At 38.4% G+C, this 15,376-nt stretch overlaps 1 pseudogene; it reads left to right on the plus strand.

The window, feature by feature from the left end:
* Window positions 1–4,804: 4,804 nt before the first annotated feature.
* On the plus strand, window positions 4,805–5,458 carry LOC117035037 (hypoxanthine-guanine phosphoribosyltransferase-like; annotated as a pseudogene).
* The last annotated feature ends 9,918 nt before the right edge of the window (window positions 5,459–15,376 follow it).

Below are 15,376 nucleotides of genomic sequence, written 5' to 3' on the forward strand. Positions count from 1 at the left end.
CCAGGAAGCCTCAGGAAGAAGCTGCACTCACGAAAAGCTTGCACATGGTGGCCACAAATCCACACACCCATCTTGCAAAACAGGTTCTTATTATGAGTCTTTTTGAAAAATAAGTCTCCCTCTATGCTCTTCAGGCTGAGTTAGTAAAGACTGAGCTCCAAATATGCATTAATTTTGGCCAACTGTATCCTCACCACCATAACATCATTGACTACTTAATATATTATTAAAAACAGGGTGTGAGCTCGATTGCACCCATCTGTATGCCTTTAGTTCAGAAGTAAAAGATGGTAATTTACTTCCCTATTAATTTGATTTATAATTTCCAGTTATGCAGGTTGTTAATTTTCAAGCAGAGATCAGAACAGGAAATGGCTGTTTTTATTTCTATTCATATTGTGTGTGTTTTTAATTGGGGAATATTGGGGAACAGTGTGTTTCTCCAGGGCCCATTAGCTCCAAGTTGTTGTCCTTCAATCTAGTTGTGGAGGGCGCAGCTCAGCTCCAAGTCCAGTCACCGTTTTCAATCTTAGTTGCAGGGGGCACAGCCCACCATCCCATGCGGGAATTGAACTGGCAACCTTGTTGTTGAGAGCTGTGCTCTGCGCTCTAACCAACTGAGCCATCCAGCTGCCCCTCCAGAAGCTCAGCGGCAGTTCATTGTCTTCAATCTAGTTGTGGAGGGCACAGCTCACTGGCCCATGTGGGAATCGAACCGGCAACCTCATTGTTCAGAGCTCACGCTCAACCAACTGAGCCATCTGGCCGCCCTTCTATTCGTGTTTTGCGATGTGATTTAAATGATTCTTATAAAGGTTAAGATCCTTTAAACCACATCACCTTTAACTGTCTCCAGTAGCATTCAGGGCATTGGAAACATAGCTGTTTTATGGAAAACAAGAACATTAAGGTCTTGTGGCAATGTGCATACTGTTTGGACATAAGATCCCTAATATTAGGGATGTTTTCCATTCTTTATGTGGCAGGCGGTGAAGAAAGCAAGAAAAGAGTGGTATGATCCTTAGTTGCAGGTTCTGAAGTTTCTGGCACCATGTAAATTCCACTGTTTTGCCTGCTCAGTAAGGTCAATTTTAAAATATGGTGGCAACCAATGATTTTGAAGTGGTAGTTTCTCAGATTTTAGGGTTTAATAAGAATTACTTGGAGATGCATATAAAAATGCAGATTTTTGCCCAATTCTCTGCGATATTGATTCAATATATCTTTAGGGTAGGCTCATGGATTTACAGAACTTCCAAAAGTTTTCTCCCCCATAAAGCAATGAGAAAACTGGTTAAATTTTTCAGAATTCTAAAAATTAGCTAACATCTTGCACCAATCCAGGGAACATTTATTCAAGAAAAGTGGCCAAATCTTGGTAAGAATGGCAAGCACTATGGCATTTTTAACTTGCCCTCGTTCTAACACTCTCTCTCCATCTCCACAGTAACCTTGAAAACCAGTAGTCTGAAGTCATGGGGAAATCCAGTAGTCTGGCAGCCAGCAGAGGGAGCTGGGGTTGCAGCTCCTTCAAAGCCTCCTTCCCAAAGAATTCTCATGATTTGACTTGTATGACTGTTCCCTGAAATTCCACTTGCAAGGCGGTCTTTATTTCACCTGATTTGAAGCTCACCTAGTGAAAAAAGCCTTTTCCCCAGAGACATTTGTCAAAAACATTTAGAGACAATTGTTTAATTTCATGGTTGCCTGAGGTGTGGATAACAGCTGGGGCAAACAATAGGCTTTATTTAAATAAAAAAAAAGAGCTTAAAAGGAAAAGCTGGGTTATGAGATTTTCACAGAGCTATGTATGATGAGCTCCAATTCATTCTTGGGAATTTAGAAAGACATACATGTTAGGTTATGTGCAAGCTCAAGAATAACATGAGAGAGCCCTAAATTCTCACCTCTAGTTGACCTTGAGGCTCTGCACAAGCAGGAAGTAAAGGATAAGATGGAATTATCAACTGCCTGGCTGAGTATTGAAAGCAAGCCTCAATATGCACACAAAGTCCTTTGGCAAAGATTTATTGGTTCCAAGTATTTAAGAAAATCTTGTCCAATAATTAGTTGACACTAAGCAAACCAAGCAGAGACCTCAATGGCCAAACATGACCAAGGAATACAGATTTTACAGAAATACATCAGAAAGGTCACTATAACAAACAAACAAAAACAATAATGACAAACAGCAACAACAACAAATCCTGGTGGGAGAGTATAAAGAAATCTGATTTCTAGATTTACCAGATTATATTACTTAAAATTCCAGTTTTCAATTAAAAATTATGAGACATACAAAGAAACAACTATAGCCCATACACAGGAAAAAAGCAATCAATAAAAACCGTTCTTGAAGAAACCCAGACATTGGACTCAGTAGACAAAGACTTTAAATCAGCTATCTTCAATATGTTCAACTAACTAAATGAAACATTTATAAAGAACTAAAGCAACGTTTGAGAATGCTATCTCACCACAGAAAATATCAAGAGATAGAATTTATGAAAAAGAACCAAATACAAATTCTAGACTTGAAAAGTATAATAACTGAAATGAAAAATTCACTAGAGGGACTCAGCAACATATTTGAACAGGCAGAAGAAAGAATCAGAGAACTTTAAGATAGGTCAATGGAGATTATCCAGTCAGAGGAAGAGAAAGGAAAATGAATGGACAAAAGTGCACAGAACCGCAGAGACCTCTGAGTCACCATTAAGTGTGCCAACATAATGTGCCCAGAAGAAAAGGAGAGAAAGGAGCAAAAAGAATATTTGAAGAATAATGGCTAAAAACACCCCAGATTCGATTGAAAAAATTAATCTGTAGCTAGAAGCTCAACAAACTCCAATTAGAATAAACAGAAAAAGGCTCACACCAAGGTACATCATAATCAAAATTTTTTTAAATTTATTGGGGTGACAATTGTTAGTAAAATTACATAGATTTCAGGTGTACAATTCTGTATTACATCATCTATAAATCCCATTGTGTGTTCACCAGCCAGAGTCAGTTCTCCTTCCATCACCATATATTTGATCCCCCTTACCCTCATCTCCCACCCCCCACCCCCCTTACCCTCTGGTAACCATTAAACTATTGTCTGTGTCTATGAGTTTTTGTTTCTCATTTGTTGGTCTTGTTCTTTCGTTGTTTTTGGTTTATATACCACATATCAGTGAAATCATATGGTTCTCTGCTTTTACTGTCTGACTTATTTCACTTAGCATTATACTCTCAAGATCCATCCATGTTGTCACAAATGTTCCTATATCATCTTTTCTTATCGCCGAATAGTATTCCATTGTGTATATATACCACAACTTCTTTATCCATTCATCTACCAAAGGACGTTTTGGTTGCTTCCATGTCTTGGCCACCGTAAACAAAGCTGCAATGAACATTGGAGCACACATGTCTTTATGTATAAATGTTTTCAGATTTTTTTGGTAGATACCCAGGAGAGGGATTGCTGGGTCATATGGTAATTCTATTTGTAATTTTTTGAGGAACCTCCACACTGCCTTCCATAACGGCTGCACCAGTCTGCATTCCCACCAACAGTGTATGAGGGTTCCTTTTTCTCCACAGCCTCTCCAACACTTGTTACTATTTGTCTTGTTGATGATAGTCATTCTGACTGGGGTTAGGTGCTAATCAAATTTTTGAAAGACAAGGAGAGAATCTCAAAAGCAGCAAGAGAAGCAACTCATCACATTCAAAGGAGCATCAACAAGATTAAAAGCTGATATCTCATCAGAAACTGCAGAAGCCAGAAAGCAATGGGGTGACATATTTGAAGTGCTGAAAGAAAAATTAGCAATCAAGAATTCTGTATTTGGCAAAACTACCCTGCAAAAATTAAAAAGAAATTAAGATATTCTCAGAAAAATAAAACTGAGAGAATTCATCACTAGCAGTCCTGCCCTGCAAGATATGCTAAAGAGAGTCCTTCAATCTGAAATGAAAAGTCACTATACAGTACCTTAAATCTACATGAAGAAATAAAGAAAGTAAAGGCAACTACAGAGGTAACCATAAAAGATATTATTAATGTATTTTTGTTGGTAAGTCTCTTTTCTTCTCCTATCTGATTTAAAAGACAACTGCATAAAGCAATTATTATAAATTGGTGTCGGTATGCACGTAATTCAGTTCATAAAAATGTAATCTGTATGACAATACTAGCACAAAGGAGGAGGAGAGAATAAAGCTATATAGGAGCAAATATCTGTAGTATTGAGATTAAGTTGTATTAATCAGAGCTAGATTCTTATAGGGTAAGATGTTAACTGTAGTTCCAAGAGCAACCACTGCAAAAAAAAAAAAAAAAAAAAAACAACCTCAAAAATATAGTAAAAGTTATGACAAAGGAATTAAAATGGCATACTACAAAATGTCTACTTAAGACAAAGACAGTAACAGAGATGTGTTTGAGAGTTAGCAGACCAGGAAGTTTGGAGAAGAGAACTGCATAGCGTGAGAAGATAAAATTGGAGATGTGGGTAGGATCTTAATGTTCACGCAGAGCCTCATAAGCTAATGGCAGGGAGTTTGGAGTCTGAAATACAGTGTATTCTGGTGTCTCTGCCTCTCCCTTTGTCTCTGTCTCTGTCTCCCTCTCTCATAGATAAAATGAATAGCAGGCAGAATCTTGAATGTGCCTCCCTCCTCTGGGGACCCCTGACTGATACAAGTGTAACAGGGTATAGAACCAAGCTAAGAAAGTCCAGCTCGGTTTAGACCATTAAATAATTATTCAAGAAAAGCACAACTTGGGACTCACTCAGCCGGCGCACCTGCTGGTTCCATGATGACGACTCGCAGCCCGAGCATCGTGATTAGTGATGATGAACCAGGTTATGACCTCAATTTATTTGTACACCTAATCATTACACTGAGGATTTGGAAAAGGTGTTTATTCCTCACGGACTTATTACAGCCAGGATCAAATGGCTTGCTCGAGTGTGATGATGGAAATGGGAGACCATCACACCATAGCCTCTGCATACTCAAGGTGGGCTATCAATTCTTTGCTGACCTGCTGGATTACATCAAAGCACTGAACAGAAATAGTGATAGATCCATTCCTATGACTAGATTTTATTAGACTGAAGAGCTACTGTAATGACCAGGTAACAGGAGACATAAAAGTAATTAGAGATGATTTCTCAACTTTAACTGGAAAAAATGTCTTGATTGTTTAAGATATAATTGACAATTGAAGATATAATTGATAATTGCTTTTCTTGGTCAAGCAGCATAATCCAAAAATGGTCAAGGTCGCAAGCTTGCTGGTAAAAAGGATCACTCCAAGTGCTGGGTATAGACCAGATTTCGTTGGATTTCAGATTCCAGACAAGTTTGCTGTAGGATATGCCCTTAACTATAATGAATACTTCAGGGCTTTGAATCATGTGTTATTAATGAAACCGGAAAAGCAAAATACAAAGCCTGAGATGAGAGTTCAAGTTGAGTTTGGAAATATTTGGAGTCCCATTGAAATCATGGATAAAGTTATCAAATGTTCTAGTTCTGTGGCCAGCTGCTTAGCAGAACTTATTGCATGTATCTTCTAGGAATTTTATTGTTTTGGATTTTAGAAATGTCAGTTGCTGCATTCCTGAACTCTTTATTTGCACTATGAACCTATAGACTATCAGTTCCCTTTAGGTGGATTGTTGTTTGACTTGTAAATGAAAAATCTCTTAAACCACACCACTGTTGAATGAAAACATTGAAATGGTATATGCAAGAAACATTTAAAGAGAAGACATATTAGTTTTTTAATTGGTATTTTCATTTTTATATATTCAAGAAAGAAGTGATTGAATATTGTTAATTATATGACTGTGTGTTTAGAAAAGTGAGTAGCAGTCAGTTTTCATATCAATGACAGCATCTAAGAGATATTGTTATGTCATATAAACCATATGCCTTGGAATTACTTTAGTAGTGTTTCAGTATTATTAACTGTATTTTCCCACTTGGCCAGATTATTTCTGGTGAACCTTTGTCAACAGTTCTTTTTAAATACAAATCAATAAATTCCAAAAAACTTTAAAACAAAACAAAAAAAGAACAACTTTTATGCCTACGAATAATATATAATTAACTGTTTGTTTTTTTAATTTTAATTTTTTATTTATTTATTTTTTCCCTAGAACCTTTCTTTTTTTTTTTAATTTATTGGGGTGACAATTGTTAGTAAAATTACATAGATTTCAGGTGTACAATTCTGTATCACATCATCTATAAATTACATTGTGTGTTCACCACCCAGAGTCAGTTCTCCTTCCATCACCATATATTTGATCCCCCTTAACCTCATCTCCCAACCCCCAACCCCCTTACCCTCTGGTAACCACGAAATTACGTTCCCCAGATTAATTTTCAAAACCCCATGGCCATCTTGTGGTTACTGATTGTTTTATAATCCCCTCACCTTCCCCCTTACCCCCACCCTCCCACCCATCTAGCAACCCTCAGTTTTTCCTCTTTGTCTCCAAAACTATTTCTGATTAGTTCATTCACTTATTCTTTTCTTTAGATTCCGCATATAAGTGAGATCATATGGTACTTATCTTTCTCTGTCTGACTTATTTCACTTAACATAATGTTCTCTAGGTCCATCCATGTTGTTGCAAATGGTAAGATTTCTTTCTTCTTTATGGCTGCGTAATACTCCATTGTATAAATGTACCACAGTTTCTTAATCCAGTCATCTACCGAGGGGCATTTCAGTTGTTTCCATGTCTTAGCTATTGTGTATAGTGCTGCAATAAACATAGGAGTGCATAAAGATTTTTGAATTGGAGTTTTGGATTTCTCCGGATAGATACCTAGGAGTGGAATTACTGGATTATAGGGTAGCTCCATTTTCAGATTTTTGAGATACCTCCATACTGTTTTCCATAGTGGCTGCACCAATCTGCAATCCCACCAACAGTGCACAAGCGTTCCCTTTTCTCCACATCCGTGCCAGCACTTGTTGTTTGTTGATTTATTGATGATAGCCATTTTGACTGGGGTGAGGTGGTATCTCATTGTGGTTTTTATTTGCATTTCTCTGATGGTTAGTGAGGTTGAGCATTTCTTCATATGTCTGTTTGCCATCTGTATGTCCTTTTTAGAAAAATGTCTCTTCAAGTCCTCTGCCCATTTTTTAATTGGGTCGTTTGTTTTTTTGGAGTTGAGTTGAGTGAGTTGTTTATAGATTTGTGATATTAATCCCTTATCAGATGTATCATTGGCAAATATCTTTTCCCATTCAGTAGGATCCCTTTTTGTTTTATTGATGGTTTCCTTTGCTGTGAAAAAACTTTTTAGTTTGATATAATCCCACATGTTTATTTTTTCTCTTACTTCCCTCGCATGAGGGGATATATCAGTAAAAATCTTACTCCGGGTAATGTCTGTGAAGTTTCTTCCTATATTTTCTTCTAGGTATTTTATGGTTTCAGATCTTACATTTAAGTCTTTAAGCCATTTTGAATTTATTTTTGTATATGGTGTAAGGAGGTGGTCCAGCTTCATTTTTTTGCATGTGTCTGTCCAGGTTTCCCAGCACCATTTATTGAATAGGCTGTCTTTACCCCATCGTACATTCTTGCTTTCATTGTCGTAGATTAAATGACCATATAGGCATGGATTTATTTCTGGACTCTCTATTCTGTTCCATTGATCTATGTGTCTGTTTTTATGCCAGTACCATGCTGTTTTGATTACTGTAGCCTTGTAGTATAATTTGAAGTCAGGTATTGTTATACCTCCCACTTTGTTCTTATTTCTCAAGATTGCTGAGGCTATACGGGGTCTTTTATGGTCCCATATAAATTTTAGGATTATATGTTCTATTTCTGTGAAAAACGTCGTTGGTAGTTCGATAGGAATTGCGTTGAATATGTATATCGCCTTAGGCAGTATGGACATTTTAACTATATTAATTCTTCCTATCCATGAACATGATATGTGTTTCCATCTATTTATATCTTCTTTCATTCCTTTCTTCAGTGTCTTATAATTTTCTGAGTACAGATCTTTTACGTCTTTGGTTAAATTTATTCCCAGGTATTTTATAGTCTTTGGATCAATTGTAAATAGGATTGTTTTTTAATTTCTCCTCCTGATGTTTTATTATTGGTATATACAAATGCAACTGATTTCTGAATATTAATTTTGTATCCTGCTACTTTATTAAATTCACCTATCAGCTCTAATAGCTTCTTGGTGAAGTCTTTAGGGTTCTCTACATATAGTATCATATCATCTGCATATAATGATAATTTTACTTCCTCCTTACCAATTTGGATGCCTTTTATTTCTTTTTCTTGTCTGATTGCTGTAGCTAGAACTTCCAGCACTATGTTGAATAGAAGTGGAGATAGTGGGCAACCTTGCCTTGTTCCTGATCTTAGGGGGAATGGTTTTAGCTTTTCCCCATTGAGTATGATGTTAGCTGTGGGTTTGTCATATATGGGCTTTATTATGTTGAGATATGATCCCTCTATTCCCACTTTCTTAAGGGTTTTTATCATAAATGGCTGTTGGATTTTATCAAATGCTTTTTCTGCATCTATTGATATGATCATGTGATTTTTATTTTTCATTTTGTTAATGTGGTGTATGACATTAATTGATTTGCGGATGTTGAACCACCCTTGCATACCAGGGATGAATCCCACTTGATCATGGTGTATGATCTTTTTAATGTATTGCTGAATTCTGTTCGCTAATATTTTGTTGATGATTTTTGCATCTATGTTCATTAGAGATATCGGCCTATAGTTTTCTTTTTTTGTGGTGTCTTTGTCTGATTTTGGGATCAGGGTGATAGTGGCCTCATAAAAAGTGTTTGGGAGCCTTCCCTCCTTCTGGATTTTTTGGAAGAGCTTGAGGAGAATAGGTGATAATTCTTTTTTGAACGTTTTGTAAAATTCACCTGTAAAGCCATCTGGTCCAGAGCTTTTGTTTGTTGGGAGATTGTTGATTACTGATTCAATTTCCCTGGTGGTAATCAGACTATTCAGGTTTTCTGTTTCTTCTTGAGTTAGCCTTGGAAGGTTGTACGCCTCTAGAAAATTGTCCATTTCTTCCAGATTGTCAAATTTGTTGGCATATAGTTGCTCATAGTAATTTCTTAAAACTTTTTGTATTTCTGCGGTGTCCGTTGTCACTTCTCCTCTTTCATTTCTGATTTTATTAATTTGGGTCCTCTCTCTCTTTTTTTAATGAGTCTGGCTAAAGGTTTGTCAATTTTGTTTATCTTCTCTAAGAACCAACTCTTGGATTCATTGATCTTTTGTATTGTTTTTCTGGTTTCTATTTCATTTATTTCTGCTCTGATCTTTATTATCTCCTTCCTTGTGCTCCCTTTGGGCTTATTTTGCTGTTCTTTTTCCAGATCCCTTAAGTGTGAAGATAAACTGTTGATTAGTGATGTTTCTTGTTTCTTTAGGTAGGCCTGCAAAGCTATGAATTTCCCTCTTAGGACTGCTTTCGCGGCATCCCATAGATTTTGGGTCGTCATGTTTTCATTTTCGTTTGTCTCGAGATATCTTTTGATTTCTTCCTTGATCTCCTGCTTGACCCATTCATTATTTAGTAATAAGTTATTCAGCCTCCATGAATTGGTGTGTCTTCCAGTTTTTTTCCTGTAGTTCATTTGTAATTTCATAGCATTGTGATCAGAGAAGACAATTGGAATGATTTCAATTTTCTTAAATTTATCAAGACTTGTTTTGTGGCCTAACATATGGTCTATCTTGGAAAATGTTCCATGTGCGCTTGAGAAAAACGTGTATTTTGCAGCATTGGGGTGAAATGTTCTGAAAATATCGATTAAATCCAAGTGGTCCAATGTATCATTTAAGGCTGTTGTTTCCATATTGATTTTCTGTCTGGAAGACCTGTCCTTTGTTGTCAGAGGTGTGTTGAAGTCCCCTACTATGATAGTGTTACTGTTGATCTCTGTCTTTATGTCAGTCAGTACCTGTTTTATATATTTAGGTGCTCCTATGTTGGGTGCATAGATGTTTACTAGGGTTATGTCCTCTTGTCGGATGGATCCCTTTATTATTATATAGTGCCCATCTTTATCTCTTAATATGTTCTTCATTTTAAAGTCTATTTTGTCAGATATAAGTATTGCAACTCCGGATTTTTTCTCATTTCCATTTGCATGAAATATCTTACTCCAACCCTTCACTTTCAGCCTGTGTGTGTCTTTTGTTCTGAGGTGAGTCTCTTGTATACAGCATATACAAGGGTCTTGCTTTCTTATCCAGTCAGCCACCCTATGTCTCTTGATTGGAGCATTTAATCCGTTTACATTTAAAGTGATTATTGATAGGTACATAGTTATTGCCATTTTTAAATTTGTAGTTAGGTTGTTTTGATCTTTCTTCTATTTACAGAAGTCCTTTTAGTATTTCTTGCAATGCTGGCTTGGTGGTAATAAATTCCTTTAGCTTAGTTTTTTCTGGAAAGCTCTTTATCTCTCCATCAACTTTAAATGACAGCCTTGCTGGATAAAGCAATCTAGGTTGTAGGCCTTTGTTTTCCATCACTTTGAGTATCTCCTGCCACTCCCTCCTGGCCTTCAATGTTTCTGTAGAAAAGTCATTTGATAGTCTTATGGGAGTTCCCTTGTATGTAACCCTCTGTCTTTCTCTTGCTGCTTTTCTCTTGCTCTCTTTGTCTTTAAGCTTTGCCATTTTAACTGTAATGTGTCTTGGTGTGGACCTGTTTGGGTTTATCCTGGTTGGAACTCTCTGCACTTCCTGCGCTTGTATGTTGGTTTCCTTCATCAGGTTGGAGAAGTTTTCGAACATTACTACTTCAAATATGTTCTCAATCCCTTGCTTCCTCTCTTCACCTTCTGGTATTCCTATGATGTGCACGTTGTTGCGCTTGATGTTATCCCAGAGGTCTCTTAAGCCATCCTCATTGTTTTTTATTCTTTTTTCTTTCTGTTGTTCCGGGTGATCTCTGCTACCTTGTCTTCTAAGTCGCTGATTCGATCCTCTGCTTCATCTAACCTGCTGGTAATTCCTTCAAGTGAGTTCTTAATTTCAGTAATTGTGTTCTTTAGTTCTAACTGGTTGTTCGTTATGATTTCTACATCCTTCTTTATGTCTTCTCTAAGCTCCTTAAACATTCTTATCACCAGTGTTCTGAACTCTGTCTCTGAAAGGTTGGTTACCTCTGCTTCATTTGGTTCCAGTTGTGGAGGTTTCTTCTGTTCTTTTATTTGGGACGTGTATCTTTGTTTCCCCATTCTGGCTGACTCTCTGTGTTTGCTTTGATGTATTAGGTAGATCCCCTAGAGTTCTTAGTTCTTGCTAGGTTATCTTATGTAGTATGTGTCCTTTATATTTGACTTGCACTACTTCGTTCTTCTCCTCTGCATGTGCTCCAAAGGTGACTCTTGTGTTGTGTATATTGTCCTGTCCAAGAAGATCTTTTATTGCTTTTTGCTTGTGAGTAGGTGGGGTTAACTCCTAGGCTGATTCGTTGTGAGACTTGGCTCTGCCCACCTCAGGGCGTTCTGCTGTGTGAGGGTTGACCACTTAAATGTGGTTTGGCCTCTATGGGCTCTAGTGCCTGCAGAGAATTCCCTCTGGGTGTGTGACTTGTAGGTCAAACCCAGTAGTACTCTGGTTTGGTCTGGAGTTGGCCTCTGGATATGTTGAATCTTGTGCCTCTTAAGCTGGGCCCTGGTAGGGAAGTTTCAGAACAAAGCAAATCACCAAGCACAACAACAACAACAACAACAACAACAAAGAAAAAAATCAAATACATTCACATGTAAAAACACCCGATAACCCCCACTCGACACAGGAAAAGATATCAAAGATACAAAGATAAAGCAAAACAAAACAAAGCAAAACAAAAAGCAGCGCCAGTCTTGGCTTAAGCCCACCAAGTAATGTCCAGGTTGTCCTCTGCTGTACCAAACAGCCCCCTGCTTATTGCGCAGGCAGAGCCGGTCACCTGGTGCCCAGAGTGACTTTGGGACTGTAGATTTAAATGCGTGGGCCTGAGGGGTCTGGATGATAGTTTTTACAAAGTCAGTGCAGTTTCTGCCCTTGCCTGCACATATGCACAGAGAGTAGCACCACCAGCCCCGTGTCCAGTAGTCCTGAGTCTTAGGGCACTTCTTCAGTGTGTGTGTGTATGGGGGGGTGCGGGCGGGAGATTTCTGAGCTGCTGAAAGCCCAGAGCTGCGTCTGCTGCTTACTGCTGATCCCTGGGAGTGTCTCGGCAGTAGCACTTGCCCCGCCCTAGGCAGGCCAGAAAGGGTGGGGGCTGGGGATGGAGGGGTCTTCTCTCTCCCAGCCCAGCCACGCGTCACCCTCTTCCCGCAGGCCAGAAAAGGTGGGGGCTGGGGGTGGGGGAGTCTCTTCTCTCCTAGCCCAGCCAAAATCACATTCTTCCCAGCCTCTTCCCTAGGTCAGGGCTGCCTGTCAGTCTTCCCAGAGCCTGAGCACTACTACGGCTCCTCTGTAATCTGACACTACTCCTCAGTTCAGGGTCCAGTTTAAGTCTCTGGAAGGACTGGGGTAGGATTGGAGGAGCGGGAGGGAGGGGCCCAAGTATGGAGTCTGTGTTCTTTGTCCGCCCTAGGGCCCACTAGCCGCCCTCCCAGCGGGAGAAATCAGCCGTGGGATGCAGGGAAAGAGCCCACCTCCTGGCCTCTGTGCTCTCCGTTCCGCCCTGGGATCCCATGCGTGCCCGGAACTGCGGGTGCCACCGCGGTTTTCACCGCCGCCACTGCCGCCGCCGCCACTGCCGGCCGAGACCCCGCCGGGGTCCTGCGCGTTTTCACTCCACTCCCTTCCTTCTTTCCCCTGCTCGCCCAATTAGCGCACCTTCAAGTAATCCTTCCACGAGTCTCTTAGCTGTTGTTCTGTGTGATGAGCAAAGAGTTCTTTGATGGGTTATAGGTCCCGTTTGTAATAAGATCCGGAGGAGAACTCAGAAAGTGCACCCCGCTGCCGCCATTCCTATGATGTCCCATCTAATTAACTGTTTTTGATGTGTTGCCAAACAGGTGAACATTTTTCTATACAAATTTTTAGTGATTTTCTTGTATTCTTGCTCACATCACTCATTTATTCACTTGTATTTCGTGTGAAGTCAAATGTCTACTTGGATGCCTGTGGAGTATCACAGAGCTCATTATCAGCTTTAATTATAAAATATCATATTTTGCTATATATAATGTGCTCCTGTGTATAATGTGCACGCACGTTTTTAGCCCAAACTTTCAGGGGGAAAAATCTTTCGTTTTAATTTTTTAATTCAAATTTTTATTTCTTTACATTTAGGTGCTTGTTTTTTTGCATTATAAAGGAATTTTAGCATTTATTTCGTAACATGTTACAGTATAAGAAATTTTATGTAACAAATAATTACAAAATACAAGAACAGATACAAGGTACAAGAAATTTTATGTACCCATAAAAAATTTACAATATTTACGCATCATAGAAGGCTAAGAACTCTTTGTCGTTGCAAGTTTGTCGAAAGTTCAACAAAACCAATTATCGTATTCCAGAACATTATTTTGCATATGGATATCGTTATTGACTTCTAGAGTTACACTTTTAACCCATAAACATAAATAAAAGAATTAAAAACATTTATATAGATACGGAATTAGTACTACCCAGGTATAATGCACATCTTTATTTTTCCCTCACAAATTTGGGCCAAAAAATACACATTATACATGGCAAAATATGGTACTTCTTGATGAATGCCTGAACCAAATCATTTCCTAATGTCTTGGCTTTAATAAAGAGGACTTTAATAAAGTTAATAAAGAGGACTACAAAACGTGAAGCCACACTAATCCTCGCTCTTCGTAAAAGTGGCAAGAAACAAGAACAGGACAAGTTCCTGCAAACTGTGAGCTGAGTAACTGGAGACCTGGAGGAGGTTACTGTATTTGAAAAGCAGTTGTTTGAAGAGACTCATAGTGGAATTTATACGAAGCTTCAGAGAAAGCTGAAGGCTTGCACCTCAGATTTGAGCACAGGGATTTTTGTTTTCTAATTGCATTTTTAAGAATGACATGGTATTGGCAGAAAAACACACACACACATAGACCAATGGAATAGAAATGAAAACCCAGAAATAATCCCACATAAATATGGACAGATAATTTTAGACAAAGGAGCCAAAAATATACAATGGAGTAAAGAAAGCCTCTTCAATAAATGGTGCTGGGAAAATTGGAAAGCCACATGCAAAAGAATTAAGTTAGACTGCTATCTGTCAACATGTACCACAATTAACTCAAAATGGATCAAAGATCTGAACATAAGACCTGAAACAATAGACTGCATAGAATAAACTTATAAACCTTGGGTTCAAAGAGGATTTTATGAATTTGACCTCAAAGACAAGGGAAGTAAAAGCTAAAATAAATGAATGGGAATATATCAAAAAGCTTCTGCACAGCAAAAGAAACCATCAACAAAACAAAGAGGCAACCAACCGACTGAATGGGAGAAGATATTTGCAAACAATGCCTCTGATAAGGGCCTAATATCCAAAATATATAAGGAACTCATACAACTCAACCACAAAATGACAAACAATCCAATTAACAAATAGGCAGAGGACATGAACAGAAACTTCTCCCAAGAAGACATACAAATGGCCAACAGATATATGAAAAATGCTCAACTTCACTAGCTATTAGGGAAATGCAAATCAAAACCACAATGAGATATCACCTCACACCAGTTAGAATGGCTATCATCAACAAGACAAATAATGACAAATGTTGGAGAGGCTGTGGAGACAAAGGCTGTGGAGACATTGGTGGGAATGTAAATTGGTGCAGCCACTATGGAAAACAGTATGGAGGTTCTTCAAAAAATTAAGAACAGAATTACCATATGACCCAGCAATCCCTCTCCTGGGTATCCACCCCAAAAATCTGAAAACATTTATCTGTAAAGATATATGTACTCTGATGTTCATTGCAGCATTATTTATGGCGGCCAAGACATGGAAACAACCAAAGTGTCCTTTGATAGATGATTGCATAAATAAGATGTGGTATATATACACAATGGAATATTACTCACCCATAAGAAAAGATGAAATCCTGCCATTTGCAACAACATGGATGGATCTTGAGATCATTATGCTAAGTGAAATAAGTCAGACAGAAACAACTGAAAACCATACGACTTCACTCATATGTGGGATGTAAAACTGAAGGCAACAAAGAAACAAGACAAGCAAATAGACACAGACAACAGTTTAGTGGTTACCAGAGGGTAAGAGGGAATACGGGGATGGTAGAAAAGGGGAAAAGGGGTCAGATATACAGTAATGGAAGGAGAACTGACTCTGG

Source organism: Rhinolophus ferrumequinum, chromosome 15 (assembly GCF_004115265.2).
Source record: "Rhinolophus ferrumequinum isolate MPI-CBG mRhiFer1 chromosome 15, mRhiFer1_v1.p, whole genome shotgun sequence".
In the NCBI taxonomy this organism is placed as follows: domain Eukaryota; kingdom Metazoa; phylum Chordata; class Mammalia; order Chiroptera; family Rhinolophidae; genus Rhinolophus; species Rhinolophus ferrumequinum.